We start from the raw sequence: 14,265 nt of genomic DNA, 5'->3' as shown, positions 1-14,265 counted from the left end.
ATTTTGTATTGCTTATAAAACTTGTAAGGAAATGTATCGAAACATACTTTATTTTTATATCTCTTCTTTCTTTTTTTTCTAACCTAAATATTTACACAGAGTCGTGTTTTTCCCTCAATTTATCTGGAATTTTTTGTCATGCTTTTAACTTATTACAATGTTTTTTTTATTAATTTATATCGTTTTACGTGCTTGAAACTAGCTTTAATGTCGTAATTTCATTGTGTTTAAGTTCGTTTTGAGTGATTCTTGCTTGTAATTACTTAAGTACGTTTGATTTTTTTAGGAAATTACATCATCCTTGCTTGTATTCTCGACTAAATTTTGTTAGAAATATTGGAAATTTTTCTATAATTCTTAATTTAATGTGAAAAATATAATAAACTAAGCTTTAATGATGAAAAGTTAAATAAAAATTTGGATAGAAAATTGATATATTCGCACTTCCAAATACATGTAAAATAAAGAGATAATTTTGTTGAATTTTCCATTTATTTTTAAATAAATTTAACAAAAATTTGTATAAAAAAATAATTTATAAAATAGTATTTTTATTCCCACATCCTTATATTCTCATTATAATTTCATGCATGCAAAATCAGAAATTATCGAATATTCTTTCATCTAAATATTTTTAAATATATGATTTACTGTTTCTAATTTTACTATTTTCCATATTTTCTATTGACGAAAACATTATAAAAATACACCAAATTGTTTTCGATTTGGAGAGAATTGTGCAGCTTCCTAAATCTTCTTCCTCTCTCTCTATCAATTTCTCTTCGTGAAATATTTTGTCATGCATACTAAAATATGCATAAAAACTTACTCAATGATAAATAGAACTTCCCTTTACTCATAGATTTTTATTTGATCATCTAAAAATAAAAAAAATAAAAAAAACTAAATTTTCTATCTTTATTTTATTGAATTTCCTGGAGTAGAAAGAGACATTTCCAGAGAAATTTTACGTTTCAAGGATCATCTACAGTTGATTTTCGGTTATATTCCTCCTTAAAACAAACTTTTATCGTGATTTGTATAACTGCTTTTTTTCTTTTTTTTACTAAATCACGACTGTAAACATGTGTACCAAAGGAATTCATACAATTTTATTAACTTTTCTAGAAATTTATATGTATATATTGAATATTTTCTTTCTCTTCCTCTTTTTATTTTTTCTCTTACAAATAATTCATATTTTACGAACAAAAATTATCCTCACATTTTAAGCTGCAATTTTTTAAGTTGTAATATACGCTCTCGATATTAAATTAGCAGTGTCTTGCCCCTGTACATTATATTTTTCTGATAACAGCAGAGTAATGGCGATGATCTAGGTAACTCAATTTTGCGAAAAATTGTTAAATTTAAATCACGTGACTTCCAGTTTAGACCGGATGTTCGCACATACTTAGTCGGGGCGTCGTCCCCCAACCTTTTCATATTCGGTCTTGACTTTTATGTAATGCCGTTCTCGAAATTAAGGAGGGCAGACAGACAGCCAGACGGACGACAGGGTTTATAACTTTTTTGCAAATTGCAGCCGAAATATTTCTAATTCTCTTATAGAATAAAATTTAATAAATGTATGACAAGATGCTCTAGAAGCATGCAAATTTTAAGCACTCAACAAAATCAACCTTTTCGTAATTTTATGATTTATACAATTTATTTTAATCCTTTTAAACAAATTAAAATTGTTAGCGCGTTAAATATAATTTAGTGTGAAAATTGTCTAACATTTAATTATTTTAAAAGGTTAGAATTATGTAAACCCTTTTAAATACTTTTAATTAATTTTAAAACATTCTATTGTATAGTAATTTATACATATGTAACTTAGTTAATACCTTAATTTTATTCCATTGTAATTTAACTTGATGGAATTTAAGGAGTTTAACAGTTGATTTTTGAATTAAAAAATTTAATTTTTAAGCTAAATTCTAAAGATTTAATAACTTACTTCAGTAAATAAGCGGAAAAATGGTTCCTCTAATCGCATTCTACCTCGAAATCGTTACTTCTTTACTAATTTTATAATTATAATCGATAATTTTAATCCCTTCCTACTTTAATTGCCCCAACAATGTATGCTTTTCAGCACGAGCTGGTAGTTGTGCGGGGAAGCCGCATCTTAATAACAACAAATAAAAAAATCGCGATAAAAATAAAAAAAAATCAACAAGAAGACGTTAAAAGTAACTTTTATAATTAAGGTTATAAACCTCATTTACTGTAATTTGTAAATATTTTTATCAATTACATCTTTCATTAACAAATTCAATTAGCATTGAAACTTTCCCCTACCGAAATTGCATCATTTTGGAGTTATTAGCAATCACATGCTCGTTAATTTCCTGTCTTTCCGCTAGATGGTGTTGTTGTAATGCCATATGATCGGTTTAATTAAGCATGAACATTAATTGATTTTGTAGATTTGCTTGTTTTCCAAGATAAGGCACCAAACACTTTTAGCTCTGACTGTTTTACATTTGTTGTAATTGGATTCTTTAGTGGATACGTGATAAACTTTTATGAATACTTTTCTTAATATAATTATACACATTGTTATCGAAAATTGTTTACATTAATTAGCCCTTTTATTATCTTTAATTATTTCTTATAGACGATGAAACACATGCTTTAAGGATGCCACATTCTTCTCTTCCAATACTTCGAGATGTCTAGAAGACATAAAATAATTTAAATTTAAGAAAAATATAATAATTATTTATACCTAAAACACTTTAATACTATAGTAAATTTATATTTAAAATTATTCAAAATTATAGTAAAAATCCTTGAATATATAGAAAAATGTATACTTAATATCCTTTAAGTACTATCCTAAAAATCCTTCAATATACAGTAAAATTTATATTTAAAATCCTCCAATATTGTAGTGTATTTATGCTTACAATCCTCTCAATATTATAGTAAAAAACAAAAAATCTTCCGAAAAAAGGAAAGTTACAATACAGAGTTTAGCTTAAAGGTGAAAGATTCTTCAAGGAGTGCTGCGAAAGATGACGAAATCTTCCTTAAGGGAAGACAAAAATTTGAGTAAATATACGACAAGAATCTTTAAGAATAAGACAGGAACACATCATAGAAGCTTCCTTGATATATATTGAAAGAGTGCATTAAAGGAAAACAAAATAAAGTCTACAAAAAACAACCCTTAAAGGAAGAACAAAAATTCCTATCAGAAAAATCTCTTTTGACAGGAACCTTCTTTAGACGAATAGATATTTGAAAAAGGAGACAAAAACCCGCCTTAGACATGCCACTTTTTAACATCGATTCGTGAAACCTCCTTCCAACAAGTATGCAGGGTTGATTTAAAGAGAGATATGCACGATATTTCTGGAGGGAAAATGATGTATTAAAGCAATCTTCCATTGAAAATTGCTTGATTTCTTTTTTAAAGAATTGAATAATTAAAAATATAAAATATATTTAAAATGTAAATGTATTTAATTAAGATTAAATCAAAATTAAAAATGGCAAGTCAATTCGTATATTTACTTAAAGATATCTTCTATAAATCCTTAGGATTTATGCAAGATATCTTTAAGCAGATTTTTAAGCTGAATTTATAATGTTTAAGAAAATTTTTAAGCTTAATTTCTAAACATTAAACAAAATTTTAAGATTAATTTTTAATTTTTAAACAGAATTTTCAATTTAATTTATACTTTTTAAGCAGGTTTTGAATGTCAATTTTCAATCTTTAAGCAGATTTCATACTTAATTAATAATTCTTAAGAAAATTTTAAGCTTAATTTCTACTCTTTAAACAGATTTTTAACTTCGATTTTAAATCTCTAAGCAGAATTTAAACTTAATATTTAAATAAATCCTTAAGAATTTACCCATATCTTTAAAAAAATAGCAAAATTACCTTACAGAAATGCAAGATATACAAATAAACTGTGTTAATGTATATCACATCAATGAAATGCCTGGAAAAAACATAAAAAAATCCTTTATTAACAGGAAACATAATTTTTAGAATACGATTTCTCTAGAGTAAATCTATCAAATATTCATTATAAAAAAATGCAATACATAGAGAAAAATATTAAACCATTTACAAAAGAATATTTTTCACGTTTATTTTTATGCAATTCGAGGATTCAAATGTCCTTAAAATAAACACACGATTTACAAATTAATCTAAAAAACAAGGATGGAGGGAGGGGGAGGAAAATATATTTATATATAAAATTTATTACTTAATTTACACTCGATACAGGAAGAGGATGATAAATGAACGGAAGAAAACGTACAATTTTTAACGATAGAAAACATAATTTATTCATCACTTTGCAATTTAGATAATCGAAAATATAAATATATTTTTTTCCAAATTTCCATTTATTGTTAACACTACTTAATAATTTTATTAATGTGTTTTTATACTTAAGCATCCATTTTACTAATGACGTATTGTCATCTTGTAAATTTCTTTAGGGGATTATATTTACTTCTGCTCTGTTTATTTTTGTTCCCATCGTTTTAGATGGAAGATTTATGGCTTCTTAACGTAACTGGCAGGCGTTACGTATACAGGAGCGTAATGTCGTTACAATAATAGCGATTGTACTGAGTCTATTGTGAATTTTACTTGTGGACTAATGTATTAATGAATTACCACAAAGAGCTTCATTTTCCATCATTTTAGATATAAAATCTACAAGTTCTTACGAAACAGATAGACTTTACGTATACAGGAACGTAACATCGTTGTAATAACAGCAATTCTACTTCAATATATCATTTGCGGATTAGTTTGTTAATGACTTTCTCCAGAGAGCATTATTTTGCATCATTTTATATAGATCTACGACTTCTGAACGTAACAGACATGTGTTACGTATACAGCAGCGTAACATCTTTACAATAACAGCGACTACACGCAGCCTACTGTGATACGTCATTTGCGAATTAATGTGTTAACCAATTACTCCAGAGAGCATCTCGTTGTACTGTACGTTTATAAAATCTGATATCTGCGTAAGGTATTCCAGAAAATGATATGATAATGTTATTCGTCGATATTACGATTTGTTTAATGTGTAATTTTAAGAACAAATGCAATCTGTTAATTGATGTGTGAGTAGAATTTGCGTGTATAATCTGATATATTCCTTGGAGGAGTCATTTGGATAATTGATGTATGAATTTGCATAATGGTATGTGCCGATGCGTTTTATTGTTTGTATTATTTAGCTTTGAGACTTGTGTAACGTTGATGATCCGAAATTAGAAGAGAGAAATTATTTGCTTGGGCAATTTTATGACGTTTTTAAAAGTGTATCGTGTAAGAAACTTTATTTTTCAACTGCTTTTTAATAAGAATTGTCAGGTTGCAGTTTATTAGTTTTCTAGGATTTTAAACGATTTTCTAAGATTTAAAAAACTTTTTCAAGAATTTTAAGGACTTTTCTAGAATTTCAAGATAGTTCTGTAGAATTATTATAGAGTTTCCTAAAATTTCAAATATGTTTTGTAGAATTTTCTAAAACTGAAGATTTTCTAGAATTTTAAAAAATTTTCTAGTATTTTTACAGAGTTTCTAGAAGAGGATCTAATAAAATTATTAATTTATTGAAGTGTTTAATAATTATAAGAAGAATTGTCGAATTATACTTTATTACTTTTCTGTTAGTTTGTTACGGAAATAGTTCTAAAATTTATAGGATAAAAAACAAATTATAAAGTAAATTTACAACTTTACACATAATTTTATTAAATTATCTTATCAAAAACAATATTACAAAATTACAAAATTATAGTTTAATATGAGGGGTATAACATAATGTAATTCGGTTGCTTATATATTAAAAATTAACGAATAAGTTTTTAATTGTGTATTAAATTAATTATTTTAAATATTTTTACAAATTTTACACATTATTTTAACCATTTAACTTAAAAATTTCTTAGACTTTTGGAATTTTCGTTCAAAAATCCGAACTTTAACCTGTTGAAGTGATTGTAATTATAAACACCAAATTACCCAAGTTAAATGAAATTAATTACAGAAAATTATATGTAATTGCAGATATTTAAATTTTTTAAATGTAATTTGTAACTTTCAACAGAAATTGTAATGTAAAACCATACTTTTGTAATCTTTTTGATGGATTTGTTTTGATTTTTTAAAGGAAAGCCAGTGAAATTTTAATGTATCAACGAACAATTTCCTAAACTTTTAAAGTAAATTCGGAAGTGTTATAGATTTATTTAAGGATTTATGAGGAATTCTTCGATTTAGGACGTGTTTATTTACTATTTTTTCAGGTATTTTACTATATTTTTCTGCATAATAGCGGGAAATTTTGCCAGTTTTTGCATGTATTCATTCTCCACTCCTCCCATTCATTGCACTTATGTGGTAGGTAATTTGCGAGCTTGATCTTGATTTATCTGTTTTGCAGCATGATCTATGGAATTGTTAAATATCCCGGATACAATACGTCCTTGATTTGTTGTAGGATCGATATCGGAGATCTTGAAAAAGTTACATCTTTCAACCTCTAAATGATACAAATCAAACTAAAGGAGTGATATTGGATTTTTATCGTGGCATCATACAGTAGATGATACATTGTGCGGTGTGTTACGGGGTCAGAGATTGGTTCCTTTGACAATTTTCTAGTTAAAAATATCCTAAAAATCTATCAAGGAATATCAAATTAACGAAATATTCTGTGCATTAATGGTTACCGATGCGTAACGACAGATCAGTAAACCGGATACACCACGGAGGATAATAAAGAATTTACAGATTCTTCTATGATTATAAGTAGTGGAGAAAAAGATTTACCCTTCAAAAAACATACAAAAAAAAGAGGGAGGAGTTACTAGAAAAATCTAACATTTAATAATTTACAAGAGATAAAGAATTCATCGCGGATGCTGACGTCAAAATCAGGAAGAGAAAGAAGAGATGGATACAGGGAAAAAAATAGGGAATATTTTTGGCGATATTTCCTTAAATATTAAAGCCTGGAAACTTGGGGGAAAACGGAGAACGGAGAAATTCCGAAAGGGAAAAATAGTTCTGTACAGTACATAATTTACCGGAAGGAGACGAAGAATTAATTCGAATTACGTCAAGAAACGATAAAGAATTCGCATACAATTTAGTGTCGAGTAGATGAAGAAAAACTTTAATAATTCGCTCCGTGTCGTAATTACCAAAAGAATAAATGATGAGAAACTAAATAAAGTATATCAAACGATGATACTTAATTCGATTTTAAAGGTAGGATAATTTCACTGCCATAGAGAAGCTTACATCTTCCTCCCCTCTCTTTCTCTTCTCTCCATCTTCCTCTCTTAATGGCTGATGAGCAATCTATTTTTTATTTTTTTTTTTATTTTCTAACTTTTATTTTTTTCTGTAGACGATATTTTTAAGTTGCAGGTGTGTTTGTTTTATTAATGCTTCAGTCTTTTGTTATTTATTTACCTTGCATTCGCAGGGTTGGCTGTCAGATTTTAAGAGAGGTTTGTAGTGATGTGTTATTCTGTGAAAGGATTTCCTGGGGTACCACTCCTGCTAAGGACATAATGGCTGTGTAGATGGTGCTGTAACGCCACTCAATGACAACACATCAATTACAGTTGCGACACCAGCCGGGTGTCTCAGACAACACAGGCATTTATACCCAACTACAGAGGTTGGCATCTCATTGACAATGAAACGTAACGAGATCATTGACGTCATAGATGCCATGTCTAGTGGCATTTTTGGAATTTTCTACACGCAATACACAAAAAAGTACATCTCTCTTCCCCTATCTCTAATTTTTCTCTATATGTTTTAAACTCTCGTCTCTTACACGATTGAGTTTAACAGAATTATTTATATATATATATTTTTTTATTTTTGTTGAGTGAAGAGGAGTAGATTTGTAATTTTTTGCTATTTTTCCTTCGTTTCTTCTATTTAAACACGGTTTCAATGAGAAGAATGAAATGAAAAAATGGATGAAATGAAAATAATAACTTGCGAAAATATTATTTTCTTTTATAGTTAGGAAACGAAGAAAATCAAAATTAAAGTGATTTTAGACGTAAAGAAATGCTTGGAAATTAATTTCCATTTATTTTTTACGTTTTTAATCATTTAATTTTAATTTTTTAAATTTTTTTCTAAGCATTTCTAGAATCTGAAAAGTGATTTTCAGGCATCCTTTATGACTTTAATCGTTTAATTTTGATAATTTAAATATTTTATAAACATTTTCAAAGCCTGAAAATTCACTTCCAGGCAACTCTTTACGTCTTCAATCCCTTTAATGTTTTAAAATTTGATTTTTAAAATTTCTTCTAAGTATTTACAACGCCAAAAAATACTTTAAATGACTTAATTTTCAGCGGAAGTTCATCCCGTATTTTTTTCCACATTAAAAATAAATAAATTTCATTTAATTTTTACTATTCTGAAGCATTTTTAACTTATAAAAAGAATAAATTCTAGAGAAATTTTTGTTTTTTTTTCATTCTTCCAAGCACAAAGAATTTTACTTATTCAAACACTCGACGTTAGATAAGAATTTTAAATACTTTTTTACGCACGTAAAGTAATTTAATGAAAAGTTTTTAGCTTATTTTTTATTCTTTAAACCATTTTAGAAATTAGTGAAGTGGGAAAGTAATTTTCTTCTTGACACTGCTCCTTCTAAAATGACTCCTCGGTTAAGTAGCAGTTTAGTTATCTGCGCTTAAACTCTATAAATTTTGTTATGAGATAATTTATTATTACTTTTTTTATGTCATAAAAAAGAAGAATTTACTTCCTTTACCACTTCCGCTACGTCATTTAAGTTCGTCAATGGTTCCTTTTTACGCTTAACCTGTGTTTTTTCGTTTAATAATTACTCTCATCGTGTTATGACATCGATCATTCGCATGATTTTTTCTAGATTTATTCTTTGATTTGGTTCTTTTTATTTGAATTTTGGTTGTTAAAATATTTAATTTATATTCGACCCTCCTAGCAACGGACGCCTCTAAACGGCGGTCACTTTATTCGGGGCATGTTTCTTTCTGTAATGAGTACGAAATAACCTGTAAACAACGGCCATTTTCAAAATATTATCACTTCTAAACGATGTCCATTTTTTTTACAAACGTTTCTTCTTTGTAATACATGCAAAATAACCTCCAAATAACGAACTCTTCCTGTAAACGGCGGACATTTTTTCGAGCATGTTTTTTATTTGAGTTCAAATTTTCAAACAACGGTTTCTTCGGAACGATAACAACCTCTAAACGGCGGCCATTTTTACACAAACATTTCTTTGTTGTAATGCATACGAAACAACCTCATAACAACGGCCACCTTCTCTAAACGTCAGTTATTTTCTTCCCGCACGTTTATTTTTTAATCGCATACAAAATAATCTTTAAACCACGGCCAAGTTGAAAAAAATATCACCTTTAAACGGAGGCTATTTCTTCTCAAATGTTTACGTGTTGTAATGCATACAAAATAACCTATAATCAACGATCACCTCTAAATGAAGGACATTTTATCAAGAACGTTTCTTTTTGAAATAAATACAAAACAACTTTGAAACAACGGCCAGTTTTTACGTTTCTGTCAGTGGCCGTTGTTCACAGGTTTAACTGTATTTTATTTTTGTTTCTTTAAATGTAATTTTTCTATATTTTATTTTATTTTTAATTTATTTCCATTTTTCTATGTAAACTTAATCCAAATAGCAGCTTAATTTAATTTACTTTTTTGAGAAAAATAAATAAAATTGAAAGAAAATTTACATTTTCTTCTTTCTATTTTCTAAAATAATTTAATTTTAACTTTTTTATTTATTATTTTAATAAATTTTTTCTTTATTTTAACAGAATTCTTTCCTTTCCAATCAACATTTATCTGAAAATATCCTCGAATTTCTTTAGATTTAAATTATAAAATCCCAGTCTTTTTTTAAAATTAATATTTAAAAATCAAATTTTCATCTTAAAATATAGAAAATATAATAAAATTTTAATATTTTATTTATATTTTTTGATATTGTAAACTCATCCTTCATACACTTTAATTTTATTGGATTTACATGCGATTTTTTGTTATTTTCGCTTTAATAAAACGAATGAAATATAAATAAAGTAATATTTACATGCTTCATTATGATATTTACTTAATAATTTCGATATTTTTGTAATATTTTCTTTATTTGTTTATATATTTTCTGTGATTTTCATTTCTAAAAAGCAAAAATTCTAAAGCAAACCGGAGAGTATTCAAGATAAAAAATAAGAAATGAACTTAAAAAATATAATAAATTAAGCGAGGAAATAAAAAAAATTAAATAAAAAACAAGTCTGAAAGCTTATTTTCCATCAAATTATGGTTAAATTTGATATTAAAAGTGTATTTTTTTCCCCCTACATCTCTTCGGCATCCCCAAGATGTGAGTGATGCTGAGACTAAAGAAATGTCACTAAATTCCGGATTTATATTTTTTTTTTCCTATTTACTATTCTAGAACTTCCGGATAGAATTGATTTTTTTAGAATGATTAATAATGCAAAAAAAGGGCAAAGTAATAAAATGATTTCCTCTTAGATATTTAATTTAGAGTGATTAATTTTTAATTACGAACCAGCAATCGAATCAGTATTTTCATTAAGGACAATTTTTTTTATTTCGAAAAAAATTAATTAAATATTTGCAAAAAAACGTGCACAAATATATTAATTACTAAAAAAAGTATTTAAATTTATTCGAAAAAAATCGATTTTTTATTATAAAATTATTTATTATATATATATATATCTATATACTTTTTTATTGGTTTTGTTTGCTAGAAAACATGTTAAAATCAATAAAAATCACAATTTTTTTTAGATTTTTACTGCTGGAAACAGTAAAAAGTGATATAAGTTTTACTGATCTACTTTATAACGGATAATTGTTTCAATTTTCCTGCGACCTAAGCTTAAAAAATTTGAAAAAATATAAAAGTTTACGAGAGAAGCAAGCTCTTTTACTTTATAAAAGAAAAGTCAAATAAAACAAAAAGTTTGTTTTAAAAGAAGAAAATGCAATTTTCTAATTATTTTTAGAAAGAAAAACAGTCGAAATTGCTGTAAATTTCAAGAAAAGTACTCATTTTTTCAGCGTAATAAACAAATCGACATTAAAGTAAGCCTTTATTGCATAAATTAAGTCGATTTATAGAGGTTTTTTTCCCCCGTCAAGAAATACTGAAAAATAATGTCGTAGATAAGGATTTAGATCGCTATCGTTGTAAAACGACTTTAAATTCTCTGTTATTTTAGTAAAAAAATAGCAAAGAAACACAAATAAATATCTCCTCTCATCCTACGTCATCTCTAGCATCTCATGTAAGATGTTAGTGTTAAAAACTTCCAGCATTACTCATAGGCGCTGTGGGATAAATAAAACTGTACAAGTGATTGACAGAAATTAAATTTATTTTGTTTTATATGTCTCTCTTCCACGAATATAAACAGAAGATTATTGAGATTTAAGACAGGACACTTTTGCTAGATGATATTCTCTGTTACTTTCTGGGCATTTGGGTCCATCTCTTGTGACATTGATTTTCCATTTGCAGCATACTACAGTAATAAATATGAAAGACAAGCAGAGAACATCTGCCAACCAATACTTATTTCTCTACCTTTTTACAAGGAATGATATTTGTTAAAAATTTCTCTAATTCAAACGTACTTAATAATTCATACATCCCCTTTTTTTCTTTGATGTTTTCTCCTCATTTTTTTCCTTAAAATAAATTAAATTTTATTGTATCAACCCTCTGTTTATATCCTATAACAGTTTTTAGGCGACGTGTTTTATTATTTTGATAAATATAATTTATTAAAAATGAGGATAAATAGAGAGAAATGGAATCTAAATTTAATACTTTAAAGGTAAATTATCCGTAAAATAAAAGCAAAAAGTCGAAAATACGTTAGAATTTTTAATAAATTATGATATTTTTAAAAGAAATAATTAAAAAATTATTATTATTTTTAATTTTTAAGCAAAATTTAATTTAACTGAAAATCCACACAAGTGTATGGTCCAATTAATTAATCTATGAAATTGCCGATTAAAAAAAATTAATACTTAAAACCCAAAGTTTAATTCTAAAAATATAAAAAATATAATAATATTTTTAACATTTTATTCGCATTTTTAAACATAAATTTATCTTTTATATGCTTTAATTTTATCGAATTTATATGGAAGTTTTTATCATTTTCGATTAATAAAATGAATAAATTATATATAAAAACATTTTAATATGTTTTATTATACGATTTATTTAATAATTTTGATGTTTATCTTGTATTATCTCTATTTATTTATTTTATTTCTATGTCTAAAAACGCAAAAAGTACTTAAAGCAGGATCAGGCTGAAATTTTTAATCACCTTTTTATTTTTAAAAATAACGTGACTTCCGGTTTATGCCGGAAGCACATATGTAGTTAATATGGTCTTCCGTCCACTAAGCTTTCCACAATTTATCTCGACTTTCATCTGTCTAACTCTATTCTAGAGATAAACAGACAAACAGGCGGACAGTCAAACAGACGCACGAGACGGGAATGCACTAATTAAAATAATCTTTAAAATATCAAACATTTAAAAAAAAAAAATTAGCATTTAAAAGAGAGAATTTCCTGACGGAATTTCTCAAAATTAAACTCAACTTTATTCAATTTCCTCACTATTCTTATATCAGAGCTTTAGCAGTAATTAAGTTTTCTGTAGTTTTAATTGGATATAATTTTATTGAATTTCCTCATTTATCTTGGGTAGAAAATTAAATTTCCTCAAAGTTTATACTATTTTAAAAGATAAAAATCATAATTATATTCGATTGGAAGCTTTGTATCAAATTATAATTTAATTATATCTGTTAGAACGTTAATTTAACATTTTATTTTTTATCCTAATGCTTCAAATTAATTAGAAAAAAATTGAATTTTCTTTTTTTTTTAAATAACGTTTTATTGTTTTTCAAATTAGCATTTAAATTGTTAAGTCCTTATTGATAGAATTTCCTCTTCTTTTTCTTCAATTTTTTTTATAAGAAATTCAATTTTTGGATTAAAATTTCTACTAAAAAGTCAATTTGCTTTAGATATATATATAAAAGACAATTTTTAGTCATTTATATATATTTTTTTTAAAAAAATAAAAAATTAAACGATCATTTCAAGTAGAAAAGTAATAGATTTTTATGGAGATCTTACACCAGGTTAATTTTTAATTTACTCAACAACATGTTTTTATTTTATTTTATTTTCTCTCTCTCCCTCTTTCTCTCTCTCTCTCTCTCTCTCTCTCTCACACTCTCTCTCACTCTCTCTCTCTTTCTCTTTTCCTTTTCTCTTAATTTTAAACTCTCTTTGTTCCCTGGTGAAATTAGGAATTCGGATATCTTACAGATTATTTATGTTAGAATAAAGACAATGCTTAATTTTTTCTTTGATAGGAGCAGATTAAATTATCAATTCTTCTACACTTTACTCAAGATCTTGTCTTAAAAATCTTTCTTTTTTTTAAGAAAATTATTCATGAAATTTATTAATTTTCTATCTGTCTTCAAATATTTAAATTTAGAAGTTAATATTCTGATTCTTTTAAGAAGTTAATATGCATTCAGAATTTTTTATTTTCTAATTTGTTTTATGTTTAAATTGCGCCCAGTTATTTCTCTTTCCTCCTCCTCTTCTTCCTCCTCCCTTCTTTCTTCTTCTTATTTTTTTATTGTTTTGTAGAAAATTCTGTTCATAATTTAATCAGATTTTTGAAAATTCACTATTTTCTGGAGTTAATTTTTTTTCTTTTTGTCTTTAAACATTAATACATCATCCCCTTTATTACTTGCAAACACATTCTTAATAATGAAAGTCTATCAACTCTCTAAACTTCTTTGCTGTGATATTGTTTGATGCTAATCAACCTTAATGTTTTTAGCTATTTTTCTTCTATTTATAGCTAAAAATTATTCCGTTGACACTCGAAATATCAATATTAATTAACGTTTTATACAAAAATTCGAACGTGAAGATATTGTGGATTTTTAAATTACCTCAAGGATATTTACTAAAATTTATATGTATATAAAATGCTAATGATGTGTTGTGTGTTTTTGTTTTTTTTCAGTCAATTAATTTTAGTTGATTTTTTAAGGAAAATACATTAAAAAATATTTTTTTTTAGTTTTAAAATCAA

General features: G+C 26.2%; 1 protein-coding gene across 2 annotated transcripts in view; it reads left to right on the top strand.

Annotated features, from left to right (window-relative positions):
- The window catches only part of LOC136970597 (uncharacterized), a 97,271-nt gene that overhangs the window by 50,837 nt on the left and 32,169 nt on the right, over positions 1 to 14,265 (top strand). The window contains exon 1 of one of the 2 annotated variants that reach the window (XM_067265044.1): positions 5,016 to 5,329. The exons of the other annotated variant lie outside the window; for it this stretch is intronic. The gene's annotated coding sequence lies outside the window, so the exon portion shown is untranslated. Of the gene's footprint in view, positions 1 to 5,015; positions 5,330 to 14,265 lie in introns of those variants that run through there. 2 annotated transcript variants of the gene reach the window in all.

This window comes from Centruroides vittatus, unplaced genomic scaffold (genome assembly GCF_030686945.1).
Source record: "Centruroides vittatus isolate TY-2023 unplaced genomic scaffold, ASM3068694v2 contig_2054, whole genome shotgun sequence".
NCBI classification, from domain to species: domain Eukaryota; kingdom Metazoa; phylum Arthropoda; class Arachnida; order Scorpiones; family Buthidae; genus Centruroides; species Centruroides vittatus.
The sequence above is the reverse complement of the archived record's forward strand: the minus strand, read 5'-3'. Positions and strand labels throughout refer to the sequence as shown.